We start from the raw sequence: 25,589 nt of genomic DNA, 5'->3' as shown, positions 1-25,589 counted from the left end.
AAAAAAAAAAAAAAAAAGTCTATTCATATTTCAGAAAACCAAATTTGGGAAATATTTTAAAAATAGAAATCATGAGAACAAAGCTAAGAAACTCAGAGGACAGATTCAGGAATCTCAATGTAAGAGTTTCAAAAAGAGAAGAGAAACAGACGGAAGGGAAAATCAAAGACAAAACTTTTTCTAAGTTAACAGTTTTCATCATATGGTCTCTGCGGCAGCAGGATAGATAGCACCTAAGAACTTGTTAAAAATCCAAATTATCCAGCTCCACCTACATCTACTAAATCAAAAATTGGTGAATGGGGGTCCAGCAATGTGTGTTTTAGCAAGCCCTCCAGGTAGCACTGAAGCATGCTAAAGTTTGTTCTAAGCTGAAAAAACAGAGTTGAGCCTTACGATTTAAAGAGCTCTCAGTTCCAGAGAGGACTAGTTAATTCCCTGAACTCATTCGACAAGTAATTATTAATTATCTACTATCTGCCAAGCACTATTCTAGGTACCAAGAATGCAGCAAAAAACAAGTCAGCAGTCCCTGCTTATAGTGAGCTCAGAATCTATATAAATAAGTCAGTCAGAAGGTATTAAGCCCTACAGGAAGGAAGAAATAAATAAAGCAGAGAAAGGGAACAGGAATCAGGAATATTGGAGGTTGAGGGAAAGGAAGTTGGACTGTTGCAATTTTAAACAGGATAAGCAAAAACATGAAGAAGGTAATGAAATAAACTATCCATATAACTGGGGAAAGGTAATTCCAGGCAGAAAAAACAGTCAATGCAAAGATCTGAAGCCAGGAGCATACGCAGAAGGAAAAGCAAGAGGCCTGTATAACTAGAGCACAGGGTTTCAGGGGAGAGAAGGGAGGGGTTAGAGTAGAAATAAATGAGCTCAGAAAAATGACTGGAGCCACAATGTGTAGGGCCTTATTAGTTCTTGTGAGAACTTCAGTTTTTATTGTGAGCAAGATAGGAAGTCATAGGGCAGGTATTAAGAAGAGTAATGACAAGATCTGACATATTTTTAAATGATTATCTGGCTGCTGTATTGAAAAGAAACTAGAAACAGGCCAGTTAAGAGGCCTGTTACAGTAATCCAAGGTAAGTGATAGTAGCTCAGACCAGGCTGGAAGTAGTCAGGTGTGGTCAGACACTAGGTATGTTTTGAAGGCATAACCAACAGATCTCCTGAGAGACTGGACATGGGTACTGAAAAAGAGAAATCAAAGATGACTCCAACGTTCTGAACAAGTAGAAGGATGGAGCTGCTAACAACAAAATGGAAAAGATTGCAAGCAAAATAGACAGGGAAGAGAAGGGGATAGTGAGAAGTTCAATTTGGGCAAATGCACTTAAGATGTCAATTAGACATCCAAGCAGAAATGTCAAGTAAACAGTTGGATATATGAATCTAAATTCTGGGAATGAAATCTGGACTGGATATATACATCTGTGACTTATCAGCACATAGTAAACAAAGATGTAAGACTGAATGAGATTATCCAAGGAGTGCAGACTGAGTTCATATGAAACAGGACTTAGAATTGACTATTGTATTTAGCACAGGAGGCCCCTCAAGTACTTTATAAGAGCAGTTTCACTGGAACAGTGAGGGTAAAATCCTCATTGGAAGGGATTCAAGAGAGAAAGGACTCCAACAATATGAAGGTAACTACACAAAAGATTATTCATTACAGTATTTTTTTTTTATTGCAACATACTGGAAACCTACACTTGGACACATTCCTATACCCAAATATAGGACACTCACTGAATAAACTATGGGATATATACATAATGGAGTATTATATAGCTATAAAAAAAAAAGAATAAAATCTCTATAAAGTAACATAAAATGATTTCCATGATATGTTGTCAAGTAACAAAGCAAAATGCAAGAGTATTATAGTATGCCAACTTTTCCATATGAATTAAGAGGAAATAATAAGATTTCATCTACATGCTAATTTTTTACAGGAATAAACGCAGAAAGGATAAACCAAAAACATGTGGCAGCCAGGCTGTGACACAGAGAGTGAGCTTCCTTCTTTTAAAAAGCTGAGAGCTTTCAACCAAATGAGGATCAAAAATACAGAAAAATTATAATAAAAAGAAAGCTGGGGATTCAGCTATAAAGCGCAAAGAAATTTCTGAAAACTTGCCAGGGCAGATACCACTCCCTTTTGATGAAAAAGTCCTGAGTGTACCCTCAAAACATATGAAGCCAATGGCAGACTGAAACTAAAGTGACAACAAAGTCCCCAAACAAATCAGATTGATTTCAGCCTCTCACTCCAGTTACTGGACAGAAGCAGCAGCATGCCCTTTTCTGGATGTAAATACTTTACCTCCTTCTTTATTATTCATTTATAAAAAATGGCTACCACAGGATCAAAACCTAGGGAGGCTCGAAAGAAGAAAGAAAATGAGACCTTAACTAATAACTTACTGCCTCTCAGCTCTAAATTCATCCTTTTTTGCCTGCTCTGAGAAAACAGATCTGAGCCGTTTAAATATTTTTTCTTTGCCAGATGGCTCAATGTTAAGCTTTATGAGTACAAGGCACTGGAGAGACTCTGCAAGAGGCAAGGATTTTGTTTCTAGGTTCCACTGTGCTTGCTCAGCAGGCTACTGCAGTGTGCATGGTTTCTCCAGCACTTGGTTCCTGTAGCGCAAAGAGCTTCCACAGAATCAAGCTCCTTGCTATACCATATGCAGCTTCTTCAATGTCCTGCTCCCGTACTGCATAGGAGATAGGCGTACCCAAAGGTCAGCACCTTCTCCCAGAACCCTGCCTCTGGTGGTTTTGTAATGGAGTACCTTTGGTGAGACATCTCCACTTATATAGCTTTCCTTGACAGAGCAGACTTCCAGCAAGTTCTAGAGGGCAGAGTTCCAGAAAATTCTGCCAACATAGCACCATAAAGATTTCTCTGCCATTCAGGGAGCCATGACCATGCCCTTTTTAACAAAGTCTGGATGTCAGCTGGAGCTTGGGGGGGCACTCTTCCTGCTACAAAATGGAACAGAGAAATTGAGTAGTAATTGGAAGGGGAAAGGAAGTTAAGATAACTTTTTCTTTTTAACATGGAAGAAATGACAGACGTGAATGCTGGTAAGATGAAATCAGTTTTTAAAAAACTGAAAGAGGAAAGACTCGCTGAAGCAACATTCTTGAGTAGGCAAGAATGGATATGCCAGTGAACAAATGGAAAAGTTATCTATAGATAAAAGAAGCATAGTTCTATGGTAACTATCAGAATATGTGCACGTAAATGCTGGTAGATGGTAGATGTGACTCTGGACCTCTACAGACGTTCTCTTCAACAGTTTCAGTAAAGTACAAAGAAATGTCATTACCTGAGGAGAAGAATGGAAATAAGCATTTCTTATGCTTATTTAAGGAAGTATGAGATGAGAGGGCAAAGTGTGAAATAATCATTCGCCCATTCTCCCACCTCCTAGACCAGGTGTCCCCAAACTTTTTACACAGTGGGCCAGTTCACTGTCCCTCAAACCGTTGGAGGGCCACCACATACTGTGCTCCTCTCACTGACCACCAATGAAAGAGGTGCCCCTTCCTGAAGTGCAGCGGGGGGGCGGATAAATGGCCTCAGGGGGCCGCATGTGGCCCACGGGACCGTAGTTTAGGGACGCCTGTCCTAGACTAAGGATATATGGCATGATTATCTGGCAGCATTAGGGTCCCATTTGAGGTATGTGATCATGAATTTTAAATGAAACCAATCAGTAAGGCTGTGTACTGTTCACTAAACACATTCAGCTTCACAGGTACAAGCATGGAAAAAGTAAAAGATTGAATTTAAGCAAAAATATGGCTTTAGTTTAGCAAGGATAATGAATCAAGAAAGAAAAAATGGTGTCAAAGGATATGTACTGGGATAATCATGATTGATAAGTTGAGTAAGGAAGGAAGTGAGGATATCAAGAGGGTAAGACAGTGTGAAATGATGGTAGCATCAATGCATTAGAGGTCTTAGTAGGATTAACGGATTATTGGAGTCAGGGTATCAGAGGCAGAAAGATGGAAAGACAGCAAGTGGTGATCAGAGATTAGGATTCATGAAACTGAAATTACAGGAAGGTTGCAGCCATTAGTCAAGATCTAGTGAATGGTTGAGGGAAACTGGAAGACAACATCCCTGAAGGAAATAAATTCAAAGGACTGAAAGATCAAAATGTTGAAAAAAATATCTACATGATCAAAATTACCAAGAATTAACATTAGCAACAGTCCTGGTAAGGTGAGAAGAACCACTTTTTTGTTTTCAAGTATGAAGGGGGAATCAAGTGTAATAAAGAATTTTGCTAACCTTTGTCCCCAGTTCCTGAAAGATAGTCTCTAAATCTTGGGAATTTCCTGAGTGATTGGAGTGTCTTTGTTATTCATGGTGAGCTCTGATTATTTATGCTAACAAGATTACTCATGGTAGGTCCCTAGATAGTCTGTGGCAATAAAATGATGCACGATTGGTGCTGGCTATGCTAGAGAACCCAGTCATATAATTAGAGTTGAGATGTTGAGCCATATGAGACTGACCATATGGGGCAGGATGCTGAAGACTTACTTCCATCAGTGGCCAATGATTAAATCAGTCATGCTTGCATATGAAATGCCAAAGAAGATTGTGGACACCGTGTAAACAATGTGTGATTTGTTACACATCTTTGTGTCAGAAGGGTGATGTATCCTGACTCCACAAGGAGAATAAATCAGAAGCTTCACATTTGGGAGTCTCCCAGCCTTTTGGGTCTCCTTTTGGATGATGCTGCTTTGTATCCTTTATGACACAATAAAGCTGTAATCAAATCTATAGTGTTTTTCTGTTCTATCAGTTGTTCTTTTTTTTTTTTTTTTTTTTTTTTTTTTTTGAGACGGAGTTTCACTCTTGTTACCCAAGCTGGAGTGTGCAATGGCGCGATCTCGGCTCACTACAACCTCCACCTCCTGGGTTCGGGAAATTCTCCTGTTTCAGCCTCCTGAGTAGCTGGGATTACAGGCACGCGCCACCACGCCCAGCTAATTTTTTGTATTTTTAGTAGAGACGGGGTTTCACCATGTTGACCAGGATGGTCTCGATCTCTTGACCTCGTGATCCACCCATCTCGGCCTCCCAAAGTGCTGGGACTACAGGCGTGAGCCACCGTGCCCGGCAGCTCTATCAGTTGTTCTAATGAATTATCAAACGTGGAGTAGCAAGAACCCCTAAATTTTAGCCAGTTATTCAAAAATGAGAGTGGCTCTGAAATCCCCAAACTTGAGCTACGTTTTGAAGAGTAGTCTTATGGAGGACTGTGCCCTTAACTTTTGAAGTTTGGCCTAATCCAAGGTAGTCAGTATCAGAAATCATTGTAAGGCATTCCTTACAATGAACCAGGAGATACAGTCAACAACAACAAGAGGCTGTAGATAATACAGTCAGATGACATGAGCTACAAAGCTAGAGACTTTCAGGGAAGAAAGAAGGAAAATAATCTGAAAGCTGCAAATGGGTAATAATGAGGACACCTACTCTATCTCTAGGTTAGTGGTCTGAGAGTTATATTGACAGCAATGCAGAAAAGGAGAAAAGAGGAAGAATTACAGGAGCAATATCCTTGAGAAGGTGAGGAAGGGTAGGTTCTAATGGACAACTGGAGGAAATTGCCTTCAACAGAGGAAAAAACAGTTACTTCATAATAAGATTGGTAAAGATGCAGGTGGTGGGAAGAGTATTTCTATTTTCCTAATGAAAAAGAAAGCAAGGTCATCAGCTGAGAGAGAAGATGAAAAGGAAATACTGAGAATGTGAATGCAAGGGAAAGATATAATCATCTAAGCAATGGGAACATGAAAGAGCTAGAGTTAACAAGACAGCTGGGCCGCACTAAACCATGAATTTAAAGTCATGAAGTACTAGCCAAGCATCAAAAGTCAGCATAGCTGTTTGATCGGGCCATATTCATCTGCAAGCATACAGATATAAAGCAGACGGAGTTCGTTTTCATCAAGGTTTGGCCAAGCAAGAACCACTCAGGGAGAGAAGTCAAGAGGGTTCAAAGTAGATTCAGGAGAGTAAGTGTAATGACAGACTTTGGGAACTCAGCTAGTTAGAAAAAGAAATGTGGATATGGAACAGAAAAGGTGGCAAATGAGAAAGTCCCAGTGAGGTCAAATAATTAAGATTCTTGGGTACTAGAAGCAAGCCAGAAAAATAGGAGGTGGTAGGTGGAGAGTAAAATGTCAGAAACTGATACAGAAATCAGACTCTCTGGGAGTGAGTCTTAGGTATCCAGAGTTTTTCAAAGCTCCCTAGTTAATGCAAAAGCATCTGCATAGGATAAGCCACAGAGTTGAACGGCTAAGATAAATCAATAGAGGAGAGGAAGTCAGGAAGTCAGAGTTTTGAGGTTGAGCAATCCTTACCCAAAATGCTTTAGGCCAGAAATGTCTCAGATTTCAATTTTTTTTTCTGATTTTGGCATGTATGTACCACTGAGCATCCCAAATCTGAAAACCCAAAATCCTCCAAAGAGCATTCACTTTGAGCTGTCATGTCAGCATTCAAAAAGTTTCAAATTTTAGAGCATTTCAGATTTCAGATTTTCATATTACAGATAACCAATATGAAAATCATCTGTATGTATCCTGAAATCATCATAGTAGTAGGAGGAGGAGGAGAGAGCCCAGAAGAAGTCTAGATGCAGCAATAAGAAGCAAACAGAACATCTCTGTTCCCAATAGGAGGAGCTACCAGTAAAGAACTCTTCAGAGCTCAGTTTCAGGTAGAGCAAGGAAATGGAGGTATTATTTACAGAAGAGGTTAAAAAGAAATGGAATTTTACAGATGACTGACAATAAACTCCAGAAGGCACAGAGGAAAGGTTTCAGTCATACAGTGGTGAAAACTGAGTCAGACAAGAGAGATGAAGGAAAGAGAAGGTTCAAGCCAAACTAGTGAAGGAGAATAAGGCCAGGAAATCTCAGAAAGCAAGCTGCCTGATATTTATTTATTTATTTATTTATTTATTGAGACAAGGTCTCACTCTGTTGCCCATGCTGGAGTTACAAGAGTGCGAAAACGACTCACTGTAGACTAGACCCTCCCAGGCTCAAGCTATCCTCCTGCCTCAGCCTCCCATGTAGCTGGAACCACAGGCATGTGCCACCATACCCATCTAATTTTTAAATACTTGATAGAGACAAGGTCTCATTTTGTTGCCCAGGCTGGTTCAAACTCCTGGCTTTGAGCAATCCTCCACCTCAGCCTCCCAAAGTACTAGGATTACTACAGGTGTGAGCCACTGTGCCCTGCCTTACCACATTTTTTAACACTACAGAAAAGCAAGAGAAGAAAAAGCTTTGTAAATTTAGAAAATGCTTTCTTAAACCCAACCATATTCTAAAATACTTTTAAAATTTATTTCAAATAAAAATGAGTCACATGAAAGTATCAAGGTTAATCCCATACAAAGCTACATCCCTACAGACATTGAAGGCATGCCAGAAAGACATGCCCATATAACAGACCAAAACTGTTGACAAGCTATTGCAAAATAAAAGATCTTAACAAAATGACACAAGACATAAAAGAACAACAAAAATAAGAATCATAAAAACTCAAAATAAGATGACATAACTCAGGATTGAATGTATAAAGGGAAAAAAATCATTCCAGAAGTGAGGACAAGAGTGAATAAAGAAATAATCCCTTAAGAAAAATAGAAAGTTAAAAAAGAGGAAAATTTTAAAACTAAAAAAGAAAAAGGATTTGAACGAAAATAACAAATACTGAAGATAGGCATAAGAAAATTGAACATAACAGCAAGAAGGCGGAGCCCCTGAAGAAGAAAATTAAAGCAAGGAACAGAGCAAAGAATAAAAACAGTAATTCAAAATAACTTTCCTGAAATTTAAAAAAAAAAAAACCTACATTTTGGAAGCGCACAATGTGTGTCTGAGAATATCAACTCAGAATGATCAATTACTGGAATGACATATTCCAATAAAATTATTAAACTTTAAAGAATAAGATCAAAAAAATAAACTCGGTTCGGAAAGGCAGAAACACAGAACTATAAAGACAGGAATTACTGGCAGCATTGCGTTTCCCATGACATAAAAGGGATAAAGTATACAATGAGATTGGACCTGAAAACCTCAGGGCATATAAGGATGGCAAAATTGCATGTATAAAAGACACTTATAAAGAAAGGAGAATCAGATTTTTCATCTGCACAAAAGGCTTGAAGACAGAGGTATAACATGTATATGCTGTATGAAAAAAGGGATTATAATCCATGAATACTATGTCTGGTCAAGATACCTTTCACTAATCAAGATAAAGGACATCTTCATTCAATAACAATTATGAAATTATGTCACATATATTCTGGGAAAATTATTCCAAAGTTTTATCAAATGCTTTCCTGGCATCTATGGAATCAACATGGGGCTCTTTTTTCCAGTCTCTACCACTCCCAGAGTTGCAGCCAGCAGTGCAGATACAGCCAAATCTAAGAACAGTATCACAGAAGACCTGTACTGAAAACGGCACAGAAATGGCTTCAAGACATTCAGATTCTAAGGAATGCATAATTCTGCCAAGAAGCACAACAAAAAAAGTCCTCAAAAAGATTCAGGCCAACATTTCCAAGACAATGAGCACCTAGACAGAGGTCAACAAGGTGCTCATCAAGCCCAAAGCAATCAAATTGGTACTCTGAAAAGGTACCAGCCCTGAACTGGATATCGCCCACCCTATCCATCCCAGTCTCTTTCCCAGCTGTCCATACTGTCAACATACTAAGCTTCAGCAACCTAAAGCCAGTGATGAGGTCAAGGTTAAGGCACCGGAGCCATAGAGTACCCCCGCAAAGACTCCAGAATAAAGACTTTTGTCTATCAACTTTTAAGACCAAAGAACTGTATAAAACTTGGACTGCTGTCCACATGGGCAGGTAACTCCCCATGCTTTTTTGTATAAATACAATACAAAGCCTCTCTCCCCACAAAAAGAGAAATAATTTTTTATTAGAATTTGTTAATAAAATATTTTAATATTTTAATGTCCTTGCCTTCCTTGAATAAACTCTACTTGATCATAAGATTAAGTATTATCTTCCAAACACTGATGGATTTATTTTGCTAATATTTTATTTCAAATGTTTGCTCGTCTAGTCATAAGAGTGACTACAAGAAAAAGATTTGTAAATTTAGAAAACACTTTCCTAAACCCAGCCACATTCTAAAATATTTTTTACATTGATTTCAAATAAAATAATGATTTATTTTAATCTTACTGACATTAAGATTGTTTCCTTTTTTGGCTATTATAAACATTATTGTTTATAATAAATACGTTTATTATAAATAAACATTGTTCATAATAGCAAAAAAAAAAAAAAGGAAAACAATCTCAATGTCCATCAGTTGAGAAATAATATAAATTATGGCACAGTGTACTATAAAATATTATTCAGCTTTTTAAAATTAATTAGAGTTCCATTTACTGAAGTGATAGCCATGATACATTGTTAAATGAGTAACGCATGCTACTAAGCAATAAATAGTAAGAACCCTAATTAGAAAAACAAAAAGCCTGTCTATTTATATGCATATGCTTATAGATTTTTGAGCAAAGAGAAACACATTGAAAAATATTCCTCATCAAAGTGTTGATTAATGTCGGCTACTCCAAGGAGTGTAACTGGAGAAGGAAGAAACCTGTGAGGAAAGGAAAACATTAACTTTTCCTTTAATGACTCCTAGAATTTGTTTATTTTAGTGGTTGCAAGCAGATGTATTACTTTCATAATAAAAAAAAAAAAAATAGGTAGAATGTTTGGAGATGGGGAGAAATACCCCAGCAGCCCATTGTAAGTAATGACAATGAACATTTGTTGACAACCAATAAATGCCTACCTTTAACACATCCAAAGACAAAAACAGAATTAAATTATTTAAAGCAAGGAGAAGACTCATTATGAAGTTATTTTAAAATTCAAAACAATCCATTCTGGAACCAAAGTTGCATAAAAGTAGTCTTTCCCAAGTACATTAAGTGAAATGTCTTCAGGATGAACTATTCTTTATTTTATAAGTAGCACAAACTTACCAGTTTATAAAGACCAGGAAAACTAAAGATGAAACTAAGAGAAAATGAGTCAAGTTCACTTAAAGAAAAATATTCAATAAGTAATTATACTAAACATACACAGATTAGCAGAAATTGACAAAGTGCTACTGAAATAATTGAAGCTTAGGAAAAAATGAGATTCTAAATAGTTAGCTGATTATCTATACTACAGAAAAAGGGGCAAATTTTTCCAATGATTATGTAAATACATAAGTCCCTTTTTTATTAAGTAGGTAGACATTAAAAAAAAAAAAAAACAAAAACAGACAAACCCTCTGAGCAGTCCACCTTGACTGACTGTCACATACGATGTTTTTAAAAAGAAAAATTACAAAAAGCTGTCAACCTGGGGCTTTGGCAGGTGGTAGGGGTATAAGGAGCAAAGTTCAATTTATTAGTCACAAAAAAAAGATGTTTGTAAAAGTTAAAACTGTTTACATAATCAAACTGAAAAAGGTTGTCAAGGGGCTCATCTCAAGAAACACTATAGTTTGATATTTTATAGGAAGGATTAAAATTAATTTTTGTCAAGTTTGTGGCATTCAAAAGAAATAGTCCAAAAAATGCACAATAGGAATTGGTCCATTAGTATCTGAGTTTTTCGGTTTATAGTTATTCAAAAACTGTTTTTCTCAGCTCTTATCAAATATTTTACAAAAGAAAATTTAATGATACAAATCAAATAATCAATACCCAAACTACCATGGGTTTCTAAAATGCCTTGCAAGGCTAAAAAGGAAATCAAGACAAGATAACAAAGAAAAGCTGGAGCGACAATGCCAGTAAAAATTTGGGAAGAGCTGGTATATACCAAGAAAGAAAAATCTAGGATACTTTCCACAGGCTAATAAAAATTACCATTTATTAAGTACTAGACATTGTCCTAAGGATTTTCACCAAGATTTTCTTTTATTTCATCATATTAAAAACCCAGCAAGACAGGTTTTTGGCTCCTCATACAATTAGTGACAGAGCAGTAATTCAAACCCATTTTCATGATTCAAAACTCATAGTCATATTCTTTCCAATATATATTGGTGTCATTGTTGAATTTCTAAACTTCTTACAACTCAACAACAGAATTGTCATCCTATAATATGGAATGTCTGAATAACAACTTTCAAACAAAGTATCTGGGTCTCCAAAAAAAAAAAAAAAAAAAAAAAAAAAAAAAAAGCCCTAAAAAGGAAAAGCTAAGATTCTCTGATCCTGAAGCAGAATTTGGGTATATGTGGTTGGATGGTTATTTATGTGCTTTAATAAGTCTTCAATCCACAGGCCTACTAAAGCTATTTACTTTCATTTACACTAATTCGCAATCCCAGGGAGCCCTACAGGATTCCATGGAATTTGAACAGAAATAGAATTATAGAGTACAACAAATATTTATCAAGTTTCTATAACCTACAACCTAATTAGCTATGCCTTATCAAATTTCAGCAACCAGAACTAGAAATCGTGGAATTCCTCTACCCTTCCACTTAATGAATGATAAGGAATAAAAGGCTAAGAAGTGACTACCTTTATTCAGGCAGAGAGAATTTCCTGAGATCTGAGATTTGAAGCTGATTCTCCAAGCCTAAAATAAGTAAATCACAGTCTCTACATACCCACTCTCATTTCCAAGTTCCATAACTATAATCTACTTATAAGGTTGGCTTAGCAAGGGGATTTCCATGGCAATAAAACACTGGTGCCATGTTTCTTAATGTTGCCAATCTTTATAATCAGCTATGTCATCATATGAGAATGCTAGCATGGTATTACAGACAAGGAAGTAAGAATGGCTACCTGGTCCAAAGATCATCCATTTGGAATAACAAAGTTTTCCATTATTATTGCTTACGTACTTTTCTTTAGGAATCTTATGTCTATAAGACTTGCTGATATTTATGAAAAGGAATACATCAATCACTGCCTTGCTTTTCATAATACTTTAGCACATAAAGGAAACAGTAAAACCTATCAACTTTGGCTTACTGAACATTAGGAAGTGGCAAAGATTAATAGTATGCTACATTTTTTTAAACTGTATTTTTCCCAGGGGTAGGAAAAATATGAAGACACAGGATTCTGAATTACAATTTCAACTTTTAAGGAAGAATATAAACTTTCCATCCCCAAATGAAAGACAACAGTAGCAAAATTAACAACTTATACGTAGAAGGTAGTCAATAAATATTTAAATCAATGAATATGTTAATACACTCCATAAAAATCCCCCAGTTGTTCCAACATAACTAAACCACCTCAACTCTTAAACTTTACACACAAGGTGTCTGCCTAACAAACTAATACACAAAATCAAGACTTTTTAAAATGCAAGAACGATCTTTTATTGTAAAATACACATATGAGAAACTGAGATCTGAGCAAAGAAAAACATTCTACTACTACATGCTGTTCTCCACATCCCTCTCCACCTGGGATACTTATTTTAAAAGAAAAAAAAAAGGAATAGAATCTTAAAACACACTTTGTGAGAAACTTCTTCAGTGTTAGATATAATAAGGGTGTCATCAGAAGGTACAACAGGGGCCTGTCATATAAATCATTATAAAAGCAAAATGGCCAATCTTCTCAGTAAATAGAAGGAATTATGCCTTGCAAAGCCCTTCAAAAAAGTAGTTGGTACATCTCCAGCTTGTGACTTTCATTGAACACTTAATGTAATAGACTAAGGACGGACAAACTTTCTCTCTTAAGAGCTAGCTAGTAAATATTTAGGTAGTGCAGGCCATATGGTCTCTATAGCAACTAGTAGTCAACTCTGCTGCTGCACCCAAAAACAGCAATAGCCAATATGTAAATAAGTGAATATGGCTAAGTTCCAATAGAACTTTCTTTACAGGCACTGAAATTTGAATTTCCTCTAATTTTCATATGTCACAAAGTATTATGCCTCCTTTGCTATCTTTTCAACCATTTAAAAATGTAAAAACCATTCTTAGTTTGCAAGTCCCACAAAAACAGACAATGGGCTAGATTTGGTTTATGGGCTATAGTTTGGCAACTCCTGCATTGTAGAAAGAAAATCATTTGGCTAAAATCCACACAGAGAACCCTCTCATGTACCTCTTGCCACCAGGAAACACAAAAATGAACAAAATCTGGTTTATCTTTCAGGTTAGTTTTAGTTACAGTCCAGGACTTACTCTGAATAATATTTTAGATGGTGTGTGTATGTACATTTCTCTAAACCTACCTCCTGGGGCCTAAAATTTTCTCTAATTCAATGGAGAGAGCCAAGATGGCTGATTACTAGCAGCTGAGGATTATAGCTCCCAGTGAAAGTGCAGAGAAAGAGAGGACGCCATTTTCAGACGAATTTTTGTTGCTCAAGGACCAGGAGATTCCCAGCGGAGGAGCCCCACGGAGGAGCCCCACCAGCGTGACTCTTGTGGCCGGTGCGGCAGTTTTGGGAATCCCGGCACAGTGGTTCTTGGTGCAGAGTAAACGGGACTGGGTCCCCTTTTGGTCGACCTTTGGAGCTCCGGGGAGTCGCCTATTCAGCTGATTGAAAAAGGGACTCAAGAAGGAAGCCAGACCAGAGATTCCCGGGCAGAAAAGCACCACGAATCTTAATGCCGCTGTTTTGGCCAGCACAGTGGGTTGCTCTCAGATTCCGGCGCTGAGAATCAGTAAGTTAGACGTCCACTCAGAGACCTAATTTGAAAGTCGGTAATTATAAAGACGACAGGTGGATAAATTTACGATGATGGGAAGAAACCAGCGTAAAAAGGCTGAGAATACCCAAAATCAGAATGCCTCTCCCACTACAGGGGATCACGGTTCCTCATCAACAACAGAACAAGGCCTGATGGAGAACGAGTGCATTCCATTAACAGATTTAGGCTTCAGAAGGTGGATAATAAGAAACTTCTGTGAGTTAAAAGGACATGTTCTAGCCCAATGTAAAGAAACTAAGAACTTTGAAAAAAGGTTTGATGAAATCTTAACGAGAATAGACAATCTAGAGAGGAATATAAGTGAATTAATGGAACTGAAGAATACAATACGAGAACTCCGTGAAGTACGCACAGGTTTTAACAGTCAAATTGATCAAGCAGAAGAAAGGATATCAGAGGTAGAAGACTAACTTAATGAAATGAAATGAGAAGACAAGATTAGAGAAGAAAAAGTAAAAAAGAATGAGCAAAGTCTCCAAGAAATATAAGACTATGTGAAAAGACCTAATTTACGTTTGATAGGTGTACCTGAATGTCATGAAGAGAATGAATCCAAGTTGGAAAATATTCTTCAGGATATTATTCAGGAAAACTTTCCTAACCTAGTAAGGCTGGAAAATACTCAACTTCAGGTAATACAGAGACCACCACAAAGATATTCCTCAAGTAGAGCAACCCCAATACACATAATCGTTAGATTCACCAGGGTTGAAATAAAGGAGAAATTCTAAGGGCAGCTAGAGAGAAAGGTCAGGTTACCCATAAAGTGAAGCCTATCAGACTCACAGTAGATCTCTCAGCTGAAACCCTACAAACTAGAAGAGAGTGGAGGGTCAATATTCAATATCCTCAAAGAAAAGAATTTTCAACCCGGAATCTCATATCCAGCCAAATTAAGCTTCATAAATGAAGGAAAAATAAAATTTTTCACGAACAAGCAAGCACTCAGAGATTTCATCACCACCAGGCCTGCTTTACAAGAGCTTCTGAAAGAAGCACTATACGCAGAAAGGAACAACGAGTATCAGTCATCCCAAAAACTTACCAAAAGGTAAAGAGTATCTCCATAATGAAGAATCTATATCAACTAATGGGCAAAATAGCCAGCTAGCATTAAATGACAATTATTAAACTCACAAATATCAATATTAATCCTAAATTTAAATGGATTAAATGCCCCAATCAAAGACACAGACAGGCAAATTGAACAAAAAGCCAAAACCCATTGGTTCGCTGTATCCAGATCCATCTCATAAGCAAGAACACACAAAGACTCAAAACAAAGTGTTGGTGGAAGACTTACCAATCAAATGGAGAGCAAAAAAAAAGAAAACAGGAGTTGTAATTTTCGTCTCTGACAAAATAGACTTTAATAGTAACAAAGACTGAAAGAAACAAAGAAGGATTATGACATAATGATAAAAGCATCAATGCAACGACAGGAGTTAACGATCTTAAATATATATTCACCCAATATAGGAACACCCAGATACATAACACAAGTTCTTAATGACTTATAAAGAGACTTGGACTCCCACACAATAATAGCAGGAGACTTTGACACCACATTGTTAATAGTCGATGGATCAACGAGATAGAAAATTAACAGGGACATCTATGATTTGAACTCAGACCTGGAACAAGTAAACTCAGTGAATATTTATAGAATTCTTCATCCCAGGTCCACAGAACATACATTTTTCTCAGTATTATATTACACCTATTTTGAAAGTGACCACATAATTGGAAGTAAATCACTCTTCATTTGCATAGCATTTCACAGACTTAAATGAAATATTGGTTGGCTGTTTGTTATTTTCTTCCCTTATTCCTTCCTGTCTCTGCTGTTAAGCACAATTATCGGCATAAAAGAGATTTTTTCATACCTATTTTTTTATTGCATTCCAGCCTGGGCTACAGAGCAAGACTCCTGTTCTTTCTCCACCTTTCTCTTTCTTTCAAAAATAAAAATAAAAACTCCTGTTCTCTCTCCCTCTTTCTCTTCCTCTTTCTCTTTTTCATTCTTTTTTTTCTTTCTCTCTTTTTTCCCTTAAAAAAAAAAATTTCAACCACAACCTAAAAAAATATTTTTCTCTAATTCCACAATAAGAGATGAGGTTTCAAAGGCATAACTGAGATAACTGTCAACAATCCTTACTCAGTGAGTAGATAATGAGCACCTACTATGTACTAACTATGCTGATGCTAAAAAGATGAAAAGTCATAGTACCTGCTTAAGAGTTCGCACATTAATGATCAGCCAGTCACGTTAAATATTTAAAATATGTTAAGGCCAGGCGTGGTGGCTCATGCCTGTAATTCCAGCACTTTGGGAGGCCAAGGTGGGCTGATCATTTGAGATCAGAAGCTGGATACCAGCCTGGCCAACATGGCAAAACCCCATCTCTACTATAAATACAACAAAATGAGCTGGGCATGGTGGCACATGCCTGTAATCTCAGCCACTTGGGAGGCTGAGGTAGGAGAATCACTTGAACCCAGGAGACAGAAGTTGCAGTAAGCCAAGATGGTGTCACTACACTTCAGCTTAGGCAACAGACACACTCTCCATCTATTTAAAAAAAAAAAAAATGTGGTGACAACTACTGTATGCCAGGTGCAAGGGGAGACTAGATAGAGAACATCATGCCCAAGCCCGCCTGGGGGAGTAAGCAAAACCTTCTGCACTCAAAAGACACTGTTTGGCTAAGGCACGATGGCTGCAAAGCAGTTTGCCCAGAGAACAAGCGAGAGGTCGGGGGGAGTCCACGAAAAAAAAGAACTTCATAAAGAAAGGCATGAAATGGTAGGAGAATACTACATACTAAAGGAATCACACATAGTTTACTAATCAATAAAGCACTCTGAAGAAGAAAGTGGCAGGCAATGAGTCTAAAGAGGAGGCAGGGACCAGGTCATTAAGGATGTTAAATGGTTTGCTAAGGAGTTTCCATTTTATCCATCCAGTGATGAAGAAGCAGTGAAAGATTCTGAAGAAAAAAGTGACATAATCAAATGACTATTTAGAAAGATCACCCTGGAAGCAATGCAGAGGTACCTATGGAAGAAAGGTACAGAAAGCTAACAAAAACACTAAAAATGTTTCCTCCCAACTGGATTTAAAAAAACAAAAACAAAAAACACCAACAAGATCATTCTCAATAATGCAACTACTCAGTTTAAATGAATGACATGCGACTGTCTTAAGTTCTGATAAGCAAAGAAAGGAGTTTAAGATGTGGTATATACCGTGTAGTGAATAAAGGCAGAAACTGATATTAAGGGGAAGAAAAGGCATAATCAAAAACCAACATAATTATTTTGCCTCTTAAACTTAGTAATATTTACCTTCAATTATTCAAGGGCAAACAGAGACTGAACATAACAAGATACTTCGTGTGGTCACAAAAAAAAGCAACTTAAATGATATATCCATAAACACAGCTTTCACATAATTTTGTTTGTTTGTTTGTTTGTTTTTGAGACGGAGTTTCGCTCTTGTTACCCAGGCTGGAGTGCAATGGCGCGATCTAGGCTCACCGCAACCTCCGCCTCCCGGGTTCAGACAATTCTCCTGCCTCAACCTCCTGAGTAGCTGGGATTACAGGCATGCGCCACCATGCCCAGCTAATTTTTTTGTATTTTTAGTAGAGACGGGGTTTCACCATGTTGACCAGGATGGTCTCGATCTCTTGACCTCGTGATCCACCCGCCTCAGCCTCCCAAAGTGCTGGGATTACAGGCTTGAGCCACCGCGCCCGGCAGCTTTCACATAATTTATAAAGATTTTTTAAAATAAACTGACCTAATAAATTTGTTTCCAGAAATAACTATGGTATTATAGTTATTATGACCCTTCTAGAAAAAGAAAGGTCCCAGAAACTTTTTTTCACTAATTGCATAACCTGCTTTTAGCTTTCTAAAACTCAGACCCAAAGTTCTTGTTCTCCATCTAATATTACCTCGAATCTTAAATAATCAAAGTAAAATGTCCTCTGAAACAGTGGTCCCCAACCTTTTTGGCACCAAGGGCCAGTTTTTCCAGACAGTTTTTCCACGGGGGTGGGGGGGTGGGGGGGTAGGGGGATGGGCAGGGATGGTTTGGTGATGAAACTGTTCCATCTCAGATCATGAGGCATTAGATTATCATAAGGGGCACACAACCTGGATCCCTAGCATGAGCAGTTCACAATAGGGTTCCAGCTCCTATGAGAATGGAAAGCAGCTGCTGATCTGACAGGAGGAGGAGCTCAGTCAGTAATGCTGGCTCACCAGCTGTTCACCTCCTGCTGTGCATCCTGGTTCCAAATAAGCCACGGTGGCCCAGGGCTTATGGACCCCTGACCTAAAAGAAAGAAAAATGGTCAGGCACAGTTGGCTCACACCTGTAATCCCAGCACTTTGGGAGGCCAAGGCAGGTGGATCGCTTGAGTCCAGGAGTTCAAGATGAGCCTGGACAATAGCATGAAACCCTGTCTCTAAAACAAATACAAAAATTAGCTGGATGTGGCGGCACATGCCTATAGTCCCAGCTACTCAGGAGGCTGAGGTGAGGATCGCCTGAGCCCAAGGGACGTAGGCTGCAATCAGCTAAGATCACACCACTGTACTCTACCCTGGGAGACAGAATGAGATCCTGTCTTTAAAAGAGAAAGGAAAGGGAAGGGTAAGAGGAAGGGAAGAAGAAGATCGCTGAATAGGAAAACATAGCTCTAGTCTTTAAGCTCTTGTTTTGTTTTTTTGCTTTTTTTTTTTTTTTTTTTTTTTTTTGAGACAGTCTCACTCCATGGCACAATCTCAGCTCACTGCAGCCTGGGATTACAGGCACACACCACCATGCCCAGTTAACTCTTGTATTTTTAGTAGAGACAGGGTTTCACCATGTTGGCCACGATGTTCTCAATCTCCTGACCTCGTGATCCGCCCACCTCAGCATCCCAAAGTTCTGGGATTACAGGTCTGAGCCACCATACCCAGCCTAAGCTCTTCCTTAACCTATTTCTCGCCATATCTTTTCAAGAAACTCATCAGGGATATACACTCGCCATCACCATACATACATCTCCTCAACTCATTTTTTTTCATCTTAAACAATCTTCATCTAATGCAAGTTACTATGAAAGATGCTATTCAAAGAAACCAAGTGGTAGTTTTCACGGTATTATAACGAAGTCTAAGCTATTTATTTATATAGTATATTTAGAAAGTGCCTTTCCCTCAAAATAATCACAGCATTTGATGACTGCAGGCACATTAAGCAGATACAGCAATGCTGAGTCTCAATTCATTCACAAAGAAAAAGAGTCCAAATAATTAAACTAGCTTCCAAACTATTTTATAATATTTGTTAACTTGATCAGACTAGTACTAGAAGAGTAAACAGCCCTCTGCAACAGCTTGTTCTAACTCCTTGAACTAAAACCTGCATATTGTACTGTCAGTAAAAATATCCCAGCTAACATTGGTGATTCTGGGTAAGTTCAATCCAACAACACTCGACTAGTGTGCCCAATCAGAGTGTCTCAGACCTAATTTTAATTCTACTGTAAAAGGAACATGACAAGGAGAGGATTTTCATGCATTTCTGTTATGCACACTTGTTCTCCCATATACTCAATCAGTACCAATTACCCCAACAGTCCCCTTTGAAACAACTGGATTAGCGTACTCCTTTCTAGGTTCTCCTTCCCTCTCCATTCAAAATAATTCATACGGAGTCATTTAAGAAATACTCAAACAGCAAAGGCAGTTACGGGGAAGAGAAGAAAAAGGAGAGCTACCATGGGACACTCAAGAATCCATGATAGGAAGAGGGAAATAATCTATTAATGTTTAACAATGTTAGTAAAATCACAATTTGCAAACCAAATTAAGTTTTACAAGTATGCTAAAATGAACTACCAAACAGTAACCAGTACAAATACATAGTCTGAGTCTATAACAATTTATTAAATATATTTAATTACATAAGCATATATCCTGAATAAGTTTTAGCCATAAGCAGATTACACTGAATTCCCATATCAACAAATGTATATAAAAAGGGAAGTGTTTGGTTACATGAGATATGCAATTCACCACATAATAAGGAAAGGTTTCTGTTGAAAAAGAATGGCAGAAACAGTTTGGCTAAGAGAAGAAAATAACTATTATAATTGTGAAAGATAATGTTCCATTTCTTAAACTGCATAAAAGGCCTGTTAAGTGTTGGCTGCATTGTTAGTCTATATATTTTATATTTTTATAAATATTTTGTCATAGGTAGTCAATATCTTATAAAACAATGTTTAAGTGTGAGAATAATCTGAACAAACATTTGTTGACATTAGAAGTAAAATGTACATATGCGTCCAATCCATTTGTGCTAATTATGGTACTTTTTAATATAAATGAAAAAGATCATAAAAAATGTGAGTAGGTAGAAAAAAAAAAGTCATAATTTAGCCTTAATTTCCCTACAGAAAATAAGCAGTGAAGATTTACTGGTGCTCTTAAAGAGACTGTGTGTCTGTGTAATGCGTATTCATTTACACACTAAGTATACACACACACTATACTAAACTACTTGAAATTAACTTTTTACCTCTAAAGTTCCCTTAAAACCAACCACCATCACAAATATTTTCTTAACCATACAAAAAGTCCTGATACTCCTCTATACATAATCCCAGAATTAAAAAACAAATTCCTAAAGAGAAATGTTCATAGTGCAAATAACTGTATCTTTTGTATATATGCAGGCTTAACATTTACATGAGTTGTCCAGGTTTATCTACATCTATAGTACTTGCTTTATGATGGGCACATGCATTTTCAGTATGCCTTGTCAATACTAACTTGAGTAAGAGAGCAATATAGCCTATTGATGAGGAGCACAGTTTCTGGAGCTATCGTTCCTAAAGGGAAACTTAGCTTTTCTACTTCTTAGCTATATAATATTAGGCAAGTTATTTAACTTCTCTGTGTTTCAGAGTCTCATCTGTAAAATGGAAATAACACTACATACCTCATAGGGTGTTGGAACTGATTAAAACAATGAACAACAGGACTGGCGAAGAACAGGTGCTACATAAATGTGAGCTGTTACTACTAGCACAGCTGACCCTTGGACAACGTGGGCTTAAACTGTGCTGGTCTACTCATACACATTTTTTTCAAGCAATACAGTATTCATGGGATGCAAAACCCGCGTATACTGAGGGCTGACTTTTCCCTACACGTGGGTTCCACACAGCAACTGCGGGATTTGAGCATGCGTGGATTTCGGTATATGTGGGGGTCCTGGAACCAATCTCCTGTATACAATAAGGGAAGAATGTAGTAGTAATAGTATTGCACCCTCTTCCTGAACATACCGAAAACATTCTTAAGCAATTTGAATTCCTGACTAAAGTCAGGTGCTACCAATATTTAAAATAGTCATCAAATTTGAGGCCTGATTAACAGTAAGTTTAAAGCCCTGCAACCCTGAAGAAAACAGGTGATTCACAGATCTACCTAACTACTCTATCAAGAACAATCTGAGAGGCCTGGTTCCCACAGTGCAACTATCAATTTCTTCCCTTACACAAGGGGGCAGTGATAACAAGAAAAGAATCGGGCTCTGTAACACCTCTTCCTACAGACAGTAGGGGGTGGCAGTACATATGGCTTACAGTCAGAACAAAACAGGAAGACCCAACAGAATTCTCTTTATTCTCCTCTGGCCCTTTCCTCCGTTCTTCAGCCCCAACAGCGTCTCAAGGTAAGGGACATATCTACAGAAAAGACTAAAACCCTAAATCAATCACCAAGGAAAATCCATTTTTGCCTTTGAAGCAAATGATCCCTCAATGGCTGAATTTGGATCTAAGGGAAAGCCAATCAGTATGAATTTTCAGACTATCTGGCAAATTACTATAATGAGAACAGCATTCACACATGTAATTTCTTTACAAGAATTTTAACATAAAACATTAAAATCTCATCAATAATTAAGTACATTCTAATGAACACGTCTCCATGTTTTTGTTTCATAGTATATTAACAGTCATTATATGTATACATGTAAGTTACATTAAATAGATCATGGAGTTGTCTTTTGTTACTTCTGAAATCCCAGCTCTGTTCTCACATCCTCTCAAAACAGATGTTCTTAAATGGAAGTCACAACGTTTTGCAGCATGAGGGTAATGTCATATGTATGTATAATATACATGTATATGTATTTATATATAGACATAAATATCTAGATACAGAGGGGAGAGGGAGAGAGGAAGAAAGGGAATGTTTAACGTTTTATTTCATGCTCACATTCCTAAGATGATCTACCTGGGAAATGCTGCAAGAAGCATTCCACTGACACTATCCATGTTGTTGCTTTTTTATGCCAATTTACTGTATTCAATTTTTTTATTTCACGATCCCAACACTAAGAATATACAAAAATATTTTACTACTACCGTTTTCTGTAATTAACCATTGTGATAGATACTGGCTCCAACCCCTAAAAATTTATCCCTTTTGTTCACCATATTGTTTTGATTTCCTCATTACAGATATTTTCACCTGTGTAAAAATCAGGAAAAGGGCATATATGAAAAATACTTCCCTTTATTATGGTCAAGCCGTTTGGGGTTTTGTTTATTAGTGTCTTTTCCTGGAGTGGAGCAGAGAAGAGAGTGAAAGACACCCGAAACACCAAATCTTCTTCCTAATGTTAATTATCATTGTTTATGTTTTGTGAAGACCATTTTAAACATTTCACACCTGGAAGTGAAGACTGGATACAATTGTACCAGTGCTCTACACGCTGACGGCAAAACCTGGAATTATTTTAGCCCTGTTTTTTCTTTCCCATCTCAAAGCCAGACACAATTTGCTTTTTTTCTTTCACGTGGTTACTTTCTCTACCTCAAAAAAAAAAAAAAAAAAAAAAAAAGCTTATCATAGCTCTTCTCGATTTCCTATGGCAAAATATCTAGCAACGTGCTTTATTAATCTTTCATTATGCTACACCTCCTTTCCCAGAGGAATTGTTAATATCGCTAATAACACTTCTACCATGAATCTCAACGCCACACAGGCCAGCCCACCCTGTGCCTCACCTGGCACATTTCACAACTACTTTTATGCTGCATTCTGGGGGCACATTTTGCAACTCGTTCTGCACCACATTCCCTGCCACGTTTAGCAATCCGCCTCGCATCTTACCCTGGTTCCCCGTCACCCGGAGACGCTCTAGGTACCAAATTCCATGACACCCTCGGTGACAGCCAAGTGACGACCCCAGACGCCTCTGAAGCCCGCCTTGGTGTCACATTCGAAGCCAGCCTTCCCCACGCCTTGGACACCGAGGCACTTCGCTGCCCATTTTGCCGTCTCCCCGCTCGCCCCCGCCCCTCTCCCCGGAGCCGAGGCGGTGGAGGCGAACGCCCCTGTCACTGAGGCGACCTCTCCTCGTCCTGCTCCCCGGGCCCTTACCTGAAGCTCTGAGGGGCTCTCTGCACCTCCGGGTCAAGCCCCAGTCCCCGGGGTCTCCTCTGAGGACCGCGCCGCCCGCCGGCGCCGCCCGCGACTCCCGGAGCACCTCGCTGCCCTCCGACGCCCGGCGGCGGGTCTGCGCCCCGGAACAGCGCGGCGGGGCCTCGCAGCCGGCAAGTGCAGCCCGCGGCGGGGCTCCTGTCAGCGGCGGCTCGGGGGGCCAGCTCTCGCCCCTCGTCTCGGCTCGGCTCGACTCGGCGGCAGCGGCGGGCGCCTCGCTCCGCCTCGCGCGCGGCACAGCCGGGAGGTGAGCGCGAGGGGGATGGGAATGGGGGCGGGGCCGCCCGGAGGAGGCACGGAGGGCGGCGGCGGCGGCGGGAGGGCAGCGCCAGCGGCCCCGGGCCGGGCGCTCGGAGCGCTCGGAGCTTCTTCCGCCGGGCGGGCGGCTCGGGCGAGGCGGCTGTGCCAGCGAGCCCCGCCAGAGCAGCGCGCCCAGCAACCCGCGCCCGGCCGGCCGCTCGCGAGCGCCGCCGCCGCGCTGGGGGCGTCGCACCCTCGGAGGCCGCCTGCAGCCCCGCCCCCTCCGGGCCGGGGTGGGGAGGGGCGCGAGCGCGGAGGGAGCGCGCGTGCGTGGGGGCGCGTGCGTGGTGGAGCTAGCGCGCCCCCGCCCCTTCCACAGCTTGGGGGTGGGGAGCGGCTGGAAAAGGGAGTGGGGACGCAGCCCTCCTCGGTGCGGAGAGACGGGACCGTGGCTCTGGCGCTCTGGGATGTCCTGGCATTTCTCTTGTCCTGGAGGGGCTTGGGCTGGTGGGTGGTATTAGGAGGGGCAGCGGGGAGGAAGCTAGCTCAGTAACTGACAGGGCCCTACATAGTCGGGCTCCGCCCCCAGGGGTGATGTCACTCTCGAGGTGGCTGCTGCTGTCACGTGCGCCCACTTCAGGGCCTGTCCTCCTGCTTTGATGACCAGAACGTTCCCCTAGATCTCCCCACCTCTGTCACCTCAGGCACATACCACTCTGGGAGTCCTCGAAGGCCCCAAGTGTCAGTTATTCTTTCCCGGATTCTCAATGGTAGTTTGTAGACGGCTTCAAAAGGCCACGGTTGGCTGTGGGAAGAATCAGAATGAGAAAGAAAAACAAAACAGCAGTGGGGGTGTGGGGGAGACCGAGACTGTTATTTAGAATAATTGCTGAAAATTCAACCAGAGCTTGCGAGCGTGAGGTAAAATCATGGCGCTTCTTCTGTCACTGTCAGGTTGGCTAAGAAGTTAACATGGTTTTAAGAGCTGGTCGGTAAGGGCGGGAAAGCCACAACATTAATGCCTCGTCGACGGATATTAGGTCATATTTCACCCGCCACGTAGATCTTTTTCCACTCTATGCTTTCCCTCCTATCATAAAACAGCAAGTCGACTCTGGAAGATATTTGGGACATAAACATCTTTGCGTGCTGCAAGATGACGCGAAGCAGTCACTGTTACCAACTCTGCCTGGCTCGTCTTCCCTTCCATAAACTGAGATGACCTTTCGTGGTCATCCAACTTCTTAATCAGATGGCATGATCAGAAATAGATGCACCAAATTACATCAATCAAGGAAGCTCTGGTCTGTGAAGCTTCCAAGGTAGAGAGGTTTGTTTGGTAACAGCACTTTGAATCTACCCCATCCCGCAGCAGTTCATCCAGGAGTTTCTTCGATTTTAAAAAATTAGTATTAACTTCAGAACGATACAAGAAATTGGATATGAAGCCATGTCCCAACAGTGGATGCTTACAAAGCATTCTTCTCTACAGTGAATGCTTGCAAAGTCAGAGCTAGAGCAGCTTTGAATAGCACAGCTAACATGGCAAGGTGAAGGGCTGACATGTGGAATCTTTTGGTGTTAACTCCAGAAAGTTGAATTAATCTAACTAAAACCCAACTACCTATGGTGTTAGAGGCAATGTAGTGATTACTTAGAGAGGAATTGATTGAGAGGGGACAGGAGACAGCCTTCTGGTTTGCTGGAAATAGTCAATATCTTGATCTAGTTAATGGTCATACGGTTGTATACATATGCAAAAAGATCTGTACGCTTTGTGTCAGTTTTTAAAAATCACGTACACACAAAGAAGCATTACAGTGTCATCATCACTGGAGTCAGAAAACCTTGGTTTGAATCTCACTATCACCCAACACTTACCTGCTAAGTGACCTTGAGCAGGTCTCTGGACCTTCCCTTTCTTCATCTGTCTAACGTGGGTTATTATATTAATACTTAAAGATGGTTGTAAAGATTAAATGAAATTTTGTAAAATACTTAGAACA

The 25,589-nt window shown here is 39.5% G+C and overlaps 1 protein-coding gene across 7 annotated transcripts in view; it reads right to left on the bottom strand.

Moving 5' to 3' along the window:
• The window catches only part of TANC2 (tetratricopeptide repeat, ankyrin repeat and coiled-coil containing 2), a 442,578-nt gene extending 419,205 nt beyond the window's left edge, over positions 1 to 23,373 (bottom strand). For 6 of the 7 annotated variants that reach the window (XM_010330283.3, XM_010330284.3, XM_010330285.3 and 3 more), the window contains exon 1: positions 23,284 to 23,373. The gene's annotated coding sequence lies outside the window, so the exon portion shown is untranslated. Of the gene's footprint in view, positions 1 to 23,013; positions 23,204 to 23,283 lie in introns of those variants that run through there. The other variant, XM_074388822.1, reaches the window with a different exon arrangement.
• Positions 23,374 to 25,589: the final 2,216 nt, after the last annotated feature.

Source organism: Saimiri boliviensis, chromosome 17, assembly GCF_048565385.1.
Source record: "Saimiri boliviensis isolate mSaiBol1 chromosome 17, mSaiBol1.pri, whole genome shotgun sequence".
In the NCBI taxonomy this organism is placed as follows: Eukaryota; Metazoa; Chordata; class Mammalia; order Primates; family Cebidae; genus Saimiri; species Saimiri boliviensis.
This window is presented reverse-complemented; position numbering and strand designations above follow the sequence as displayed.